This window comes from Cupressus sempervirens, chromosome 5 (assembly GCF_028749045.1).
Source record: "Cupressus sempervirens isolate cs-2001-9-10 chromosome 5, ASM2874904v1, whole genome shotgun sequence".
NCBI lineage: Eukaryota > Viridiplantae > Streptophyta > Pinopsida > Cupressales > Cupressaceae > Cupressus > Cupressus sempervirens.
The window spans coordinates 399,309,117-399,317,170 of record NC_143122.1 but is presented as its reverse complement, the minus strand read 5'-3'; the positions used below and the strand labels follow the sequence as shown (position 1 = coordinate 399,317,170).

Sequence of the window (8,054 nt, the reverse complement as noted above, 5' to 3'; positions counted from 1 at the left end):
ATCTAACTCTACCATAATTGGACTTTAACCCTAACTATAACTATAACCCTAAACCTAACTCTAACCTTAACCGTAACCATAACCGTAACCCAAAACCTAACCCTAATCATAGCTAGGATTCTAATACTCTGTTTACCCCTAACTCAAACTATAGCCCTAACTATACCTCAAACTCTAACCGTAACTCATATTCTAACCCTAAACCTAACCCTAACCTTGACCCTAACCCTAACCCTAAGCCTAAGCCTAACCCTTTGTCTACCCCTATCTCTAACCCTAACCCTAACCCTAACCCTACCCTAACTCTAACCCTAAATCTAACTCTTTCTGTAAATCTAACTCTACCATAATTAGACTCTAACCCTAACCCTAACTTTAATCCTGACTGAAACCCTAACCCTAACCCTAACTCTAACCTTAACCCTGACTCAATCCCCTTACCCTAACCTTAACATTGATATAACTCTCTCTATATATAACCCTAACTCTAAATATAAACCTAACCCTAACCCTAACCCTAACTGTAAGCGTAACCCTACCCCTACCCATAACTCTAACTGTAAATCTAACTCTACCATAATTGGATTTTAATTTTAACCCTAACCCTAACTCTAACATTAACCCAACTATAAAATTAACTCTATTGGTAACTCAAACCCTAAAACTAACCCTAATTCTAACCCTAACTCTAACTCTAGCTCTAGCTCTAACCCTAACTCTAACCATAACTCAAACTCAAACCCTAAACCTAACCCTAATCCTAACCCAAATTATAATGCTCTGTCTACCCCTAACTCAAACTATAACCCTAACCCTAACTCAAACTCTAACCCTAACTCATACTCTAACCCTAAACCTGACCCTAGCCCTAACCCTAACCTAGAACCTTACCCTAACCCTAACCCTAACCCTATCTATAACCCTAATCCTAACCCTAACTCTGATCCTAATCTTAACCCTAATTCTAATCCTAACACTAACCTTAACATTACCCCTAACTCTAACCATAAATCTAACTCTACCATAATTAGAATCTAACCCTAACCCTAACCTTAACCCTAGCTCAAACCCTTACCCTAACTTTGTCCCTAACCATATATCTACGTATGACTATAACATTTTACATTACAATATCCCAAAAATAAAATATATATTTTTATCTAAATTAAACTCCTTATATTAAATTTAAAATAATATTTGACTCAAACCTTAACCGTAACCCTAACCTTAACCATGAGCATTACTCTAACCCTAACCTTAACCATAAACATAACTCTACACCTAACTCTAACCCTAATTCTAACTCTACCATAATTGGACTCTAATCCTATCCCTAACCGTAACTATAAGCATAACTCTAACCCTAGCCTTAACCATGAGCATAACTCTAACGTTAGCCTTACTATAACCCTAACACTAACCCTAATCATAACCATAACCATAACTCTAACCCTAACCTTAACCATGACCATAACATTAACCCTAACCTTAACCATAAACATAACTCTAATCTAAACCATAACCATAACTCTAACAATAACCATAACCATAACTCTATCCCTAACCGTAACCATAGCTCAAACCCTAACCCTAACTCCAACCCTAACTCTAATGCTAACCCTAACCCTAATTCTATCCCTAAGGTTAACATTAACTATAATGGTAACTTTGTCCCTAACCATATATCTATGTATGACTATAACATTTTACATTACAATATCCCAAAAATAAAAAATATATTTTTAATCTATATTAAACTCCTTATATTAAATTTTTAAAAATATTTTGAAGCATAATTTTATACTAACTTCATACAACTCTAATTAAAAATTAATTAACAATTTTATAGTAACCTTATCAAAATAAAAAATAAAAAGTAAATATTTTTCCTATTGCGCCGCGACTGCCACTAGCTATATATACCTCTATATATATTACGCCGAGAGTAATCGTTCTCGAGGCGCCTATTTTTATTTTCATTAATCCCAACTTCGATTAAAATAACTTTGGGATTAAATAAAAATAGGCGCCTCGAGAACGATTACTCTCGGCGTAATATATATAGAGGTATATATAGCTAGTTCTTAATACAATTACGAATGATTACATGCAAAGAGAATGAGCGTGCATTAAATCAGCGATTTTATGTACATCTTACTTGGACAAAATGTGGAGTACAAGCAACAAGCAAATTTGAGGTTGATTTTAAGAGCTCCTGGGATTTTAAGAGCCTCGAGGCATTGGCGACTGTAATTTTTAAAATATTGAATACAAATTTGATTGATTAATTTTGAGCTTTCATTTCTCAAATTGCACTTCTACATCTTTCTTTTCTTCCTTTTGTTTGATCTTTGCCTAGGGTGTTGGGATCTTCTTTTTCAAGTTTCAACGAAAGAATCTTAATTTTTTGGAAACGAAATTATTGTGAAATAAAAAAATAGTAGGAAACTAATTTAAGAATCATTGAAGTTGGTGTATGACAACTGTACTTTGGTTGTTGCCTATCGTTTTTAAAGTTCGTTAGACGAATTTAAAGGGGTGAAGTTGGTTCGATTATTGAAAAGACGAAATAGGGGAGAGGACCTAGTAGTTGAACACCCTAACTTCATGCTTATCAAAACCTTACGTAAAAATTTCAAATCTTCCAATTTTTTACAGTAGCTTACTTGGCGAGTCGCCTACTTATAACTAAAGTTTCGAGTCCACGTCACCTGTTATGATGCCACATCAGCATGCTTTTTGCCAAGTTGTCCAAAATAGGCCAAAAAAAAAGTGAGACCAATAATAGTGCATAAAGGGTACCCATAGTTGAACAGCTGATGTGGCATCACATCATTGGTTACTTTTTAAAACAAAAGGTACATTTTTATTCAATTTTGGGTAATCATCATTGTACTAACAACTTTAAAGTCACAAGTATTGGTACAATTTTTTCAAAAAAATTGGACATTAAGTGAACAAGTACTATCACAACAATTGGAACCCGTTCAACTACTAGGTCCTCGCCCCTGAAAAAAGGCAATAAAAACAATGGAATGTGGGCCACAACGTAGCTCTGGATACAAACAAAAAATACGTGAACGTAATGATGTAGGGCCCAGCTTTCACTTTCTTTTAACATTTTAAATGTGTTGTTTTCAAAAATTTAGATGAATTTTCAGATCACACTTCTAATAAAGAATCGACAAATCTGATGAAGAAGTTTCTATGTTGTTAATTTTATTTTATTGATTCCTGCCATGCAAGAAACTAAGGGACATGCTAATCTCCATTGAGTGCTAATTAAATAATTTTAAAAAAAGTTGACCAATAAAATTAATAAAATTATTAGAATTAAGTAGTTCAACAATGGAATCCAGCTCAGTTGTGAACTCTCTTATTTCGTTGTTTTTTCGACGTCCTACTTCCGTAGCAAAAGTTTAATTCTTCCATTAGGATTGTTGTGAGATTGCAATTTTAATTGAAGTTCTAATTTTACGGATAATATATTAATGTACTCTTTAACATAGGGAACATATAACAGTACTTTCAATAATACCCATTTGTATGCCCATATTAACGTGCCAATATATTGTATCGGTTACCTAACTAAATGTCTCTTTGCTCTTGATTTTGGAATTTATAATTCTTGACTTTTGGTGAAATGCTTATAGAAGAACGGGTAAGGCACGAGTAATAATTGATGAAAAAACTATTATATATTTGTAAAAGTGCAAGAATAATTTATCTACGCCACAAAAATACTCATCTGAAAAGCTTATCATAGGTGGTGTTGGATTAGAGGCAGAGTTCACGTCATAATGAATGGAACATATTTTTTATAACAAACATTTAATAGTAAATTCTCAATAACAAACAAAATATTAAAAACAGAATCCATTTGTTATTAAATACAAGGAAATATTATATCATATTAAATACGAGGCTCCACATCATAAGATAAATGTCGATTAACCTTCCCCCAGTTCTGATGTTATACAATTTTGCATTTATTAAAATAATAAATGAAGAACGGTCCAGGAAGGAATTTAATTTTCACACAGAAAAAGGAGGGTTTCACCAATGCCATGTCAGCATAAAATAACTGCTCGCCGTAAAACCGATTTGTTCTTTATCGGCAACGGTACTGGTAGTGCTGAGAGAATTCCTCACATTACATAACAATACAATGTTGGAGAAGCTGTTTCTGGACAAAATGGATGCCGTGAAATTCATAGTTTTGACGGTCTTCTCCATTTCCATAATCTTTATCCCATGCCTTGTTTTTCCAAGCGCAAATAATCTTACCAGAAGAAAACCCAGTCTGGACAGTTTGCTTAGCCTCATTCCAATTTTTAGCAGGCGGATTTGTTACCAGAATTCTGCGATTAAGCAGGTTGAATCAGAGCTTCAATGGCCGCTCTTCATATATCCTCCACACTACGGGCCTGAAAAGTACTTGCTCAGGAAATCTACACTACTGATGAACAAATCATGCGATTTGTATTCACATACTTCAGGTGATTCAATAGTTTCTTGAGTTGAGCCTTAACTTTCAAAGTTTTGGATTTAAGTTTCAGCTAACACCGGCATATTGTGCCCTCAATCTCAGCCGCTGAAACCCTCAGGCAAATTGGGAAAGATGATTTGGTTAAAGATTCCTCCTTGAAATTCTTGAAGATCGAAGCAGCGAGGCCTGGTTCATTTCCAATTCAAATGAGCTTTGGAGGTGATCTCGATTTACAAAACAGGAAGCGGTTTTATAAGATCTCTGATGGAATGGAATTACCGTGTGGTTTCGCCAATTACAATTCCCCTGGTTTCATAGTGAGCAACGGAGACAGAGAAGCCATGGATAAGTGCAGAGGGTTGGTGGTAATTTCTGCTATATTTGGAGGCTATGACAGGCTCTGACAGCCCAAGTACGTCAAGAACATTACTGCAGAGAATGTGTGCTTTTTCATGTTTGTGGACATTGTAACTCTTGAAAAGCTTGCAGGTCACGGGATCGAACCCGACAAGTTTCATAATAAAATAGGATTGGGCGCATTGTTCTGGTGGAGGAGCTCCCGTACAGGAAATATGTACTGAACGGTTTGATACCAAAATACCTTGCTCACAGGCTTTTTCCCAATTGTATGTACACCCTTTGGACAGATGCCAAAATACAGCTGACTGTGGATCCCCTGCTAATTTTGGGGAATCTTCTCATAAAACAAAGGGCTGACATGGCTCTGTCAAGGCACGCTTACAATGTCCACACCATGGAAGAAGCAATTTTTACAGTGAGATGGAGAAAATGGAGCAGACAGGGCGTCAGGCAGCAGATGGAACATTATTGTGCCGATGGCTTACAGCCTTGGAGTACAGAAAAGCTTCCATACACAGCAGGTATTATTATAAATTCTGTACAAATTCAATGTTATGACTATGAAATATAACTGATTTGTGGCAACCTTTTGCAGATGTGGGAGAAACAGCATTGATATTGAGAAAGAACAATCTTCCAGCGAATCTGTTTTCGTGTCTGGTTTTCAATGAAATTGAAGTCTTTAGTCCTCGGGATCAGTTGTCTTTTGCATACGTTCGAGATAAGATGAGCCCAAAAGTGAAAATTCACATGTTTCCGGTAGATATTTTCAATACAATTACGAATGAGTACAGGCATTTTGGTAAACCCCGTATCAATAGCGAGGAGAATGAGCTTGGTTTGAATCAGGGATTTCATGTTGATCGTGAACTTTCAGCCTGCAGATCTTACTTGGCCATAATGTGGAGTACAAGCAATTAAGCAATTGAGGTTAATTAATTTTTTAATTGTGAATACAAATTTCATCGATCATTTTTGAGCTTTCGTTTCTCAAATTGTATTTCTAGATCTTTCATTAAAATTGTGGCCGCCGTTTCTTCCGTCTGTTTGATCTTTGTCTTTGCATTGGTATCTTGCTTTATCTTCTTTTTCAGTTTTGGAGTCAAAGTATTTTGTTCTGGATAGATTAAGAACATTAGGAAAATTAAAACTATTTGAAGCTTGTGTATGACAACTTTACCTGCGTAGTTCTCGCTAGAAGAAGAACTTAAGGGGAGAAGTTGGTATGATTGCTGAGCCAATAAAACGATGGGAGACATGCTTTGAAAACAAACAAGAAAAGAACGTGAACGTGATAATGAAAGGGGATACCATGCTCTTCATTTTTCGCTTTGTTTTTCTTTGGTGGTGAAAAGAGTAAACTAAATAATTTTTAATGGGTCCACAAAGGAGCTGGACTTGAAAGCTACAACTATCCACTTGTACGAATCCAATTATCATTCAAATGGTTGAAATTAAATTTTTTAAATAGCTGCATCTGAATTTATAATTTAGCTTTATTTCTCTAGATGAAGAGGACTGAATTGTTTGATTTTGCGATTGACCAGTACAAAATTGAAAATGTTTCAGATTTTTTACATTAGACAAGTTGACTGTTATTATTCAGTTATAATCTTGTAGTCACGATTATAGTTTTCAAGCTTCTCCGGAGCTTGGTTCTTGCACCTGTTCATGATAAATAATTTTATTAATGACGATATAATGTAAACTCCAAATATTAATTAGAAACAATCTCGTAGAACTTCCCTTTCAGATTTAGGATAAAAAACTAGCTGTAGCTTTGGAATCCAGCTTATTTGTGGATACACTTTATTTTGTTATTTTTTGCATTCATTTTTTTATTTTTGTTCTTTTTGACAACCTAACTCCAATTGACATAATTTCAAGGGCAAGACTACGTCTTTACAGCTCATGCAAAGAAACGTGTCAAAATGGGATGGGATATGGGAGTTCTGTGAAAGGGGGATGAAGTCAAACGGGGAATACATTCTTCACTTTTGCCAATGTGGGGAATATCCATAGCACACGTTTCCAAGTTAGGGGAGAGGACCTACTAGTTGAGCACCCTAACTTTGTGCTTCTCAAAATCCTATGTGGAAATTTCAAATCACTCTCATTTTTCGATAGTAGCTTACTTGACAAGTCCCTTGTTTCGGAGCCATATCATCAAATATGATGCCACATCAGCATGCTTTTTGCTAAGGTGTCCAAAACAACCCCCCAAAAAAGTAAGACCAATCATAGTGCATTGGAGACCCCCATACTTGTGCAATTGATGTGGCATCACACTATTGGACTTTTTTTGGAAAATGGGGCACTTTTCATTCAATTATGGGTAGTCATCATTAGCAAGAAAAAATTTGAAGTCACAACTATTGGTACAATCTTGTCAACAAGTGTGGGTGTTAAGTTAGCAACTCCTATCACAACCATTGGAACATACTCGAGTATTGGGTTCTCTCCCCTAGAAAAATATTAAATTTTAATACAAAAGAATGTAGAGCCAAAGGTTGTGGCCCCACGATTCCATTGCCACCGTCCTATCATAATTTCCAACTTAAATTAATTCTTCAATATCAACAAATGTAGAAGCCCTAAAAATTTGCCTAAATATTTCAGTGCATTTTCATTTATTATACAAAAGGCGTACTATACTAAACAAATCTGATTACCATCGAAAACTAACAAAATTTATTGGATGTTGAAATATGTTTCCTTGTGATTATGTGTGCATCATGAATATGTTTCCTATGACTGTGACTAAATCATGAATATGTTTCCTGTGATTGTGAGTGCATCACCGTGTGTCCAACATGCAATTTAGGGGTCTTCATTGCAAACTTATACAATTAAATATCTCTCTCATTTCTCATTTATAATTATTTAACCTAAATATTAAGTATATAGTTTTATTTACTTCCATAATTATATTTATAGAATTTTTGGGGCTCTCCTGTCAGGTCTAGGTTTATTTCTTAGACTAGCCAAGCCTCATAACTATTGAAATACCTCTCTACACCTATAAATAAGGCATCCCTTATGCGTAAACACACACTTACCAGTACTTGTAACTCCATTCTAGACGTGACATGGCATGGCACTGCATTTGCATTTGAGCCTCATTTCAGGTTCAATACTAATAATAATTATTCTTCCATTGAGGTCAATTGCATAACCATCACAAGTTATAGTTTCAATATCTCTC

General features: G+C 35.2%; 1 pseudogene across 1 annotated transcript; it reads left to right on the top strand.

Annotated features, from left to right (window-relative positions):
• The first annotated feature begins 4,168 nt into the window (after positions 1-4,168).
• Positions 4,169-5,770, top strand: LOC149556494 (alkaline ceramidase TOD1-like; annotated as a pseudogene). Its single transcript, XR_016352353.1, has 3 exons — positions 4,169-4,499; positions 4,592-5,370; positions 5,445-5,770. The product of XR_016352353.1 is annotated as an alkaline ceramidase TOD1-like (transcript).
• Positions 5,771-8,054: the final 2,284 nt, after the last annotated feature.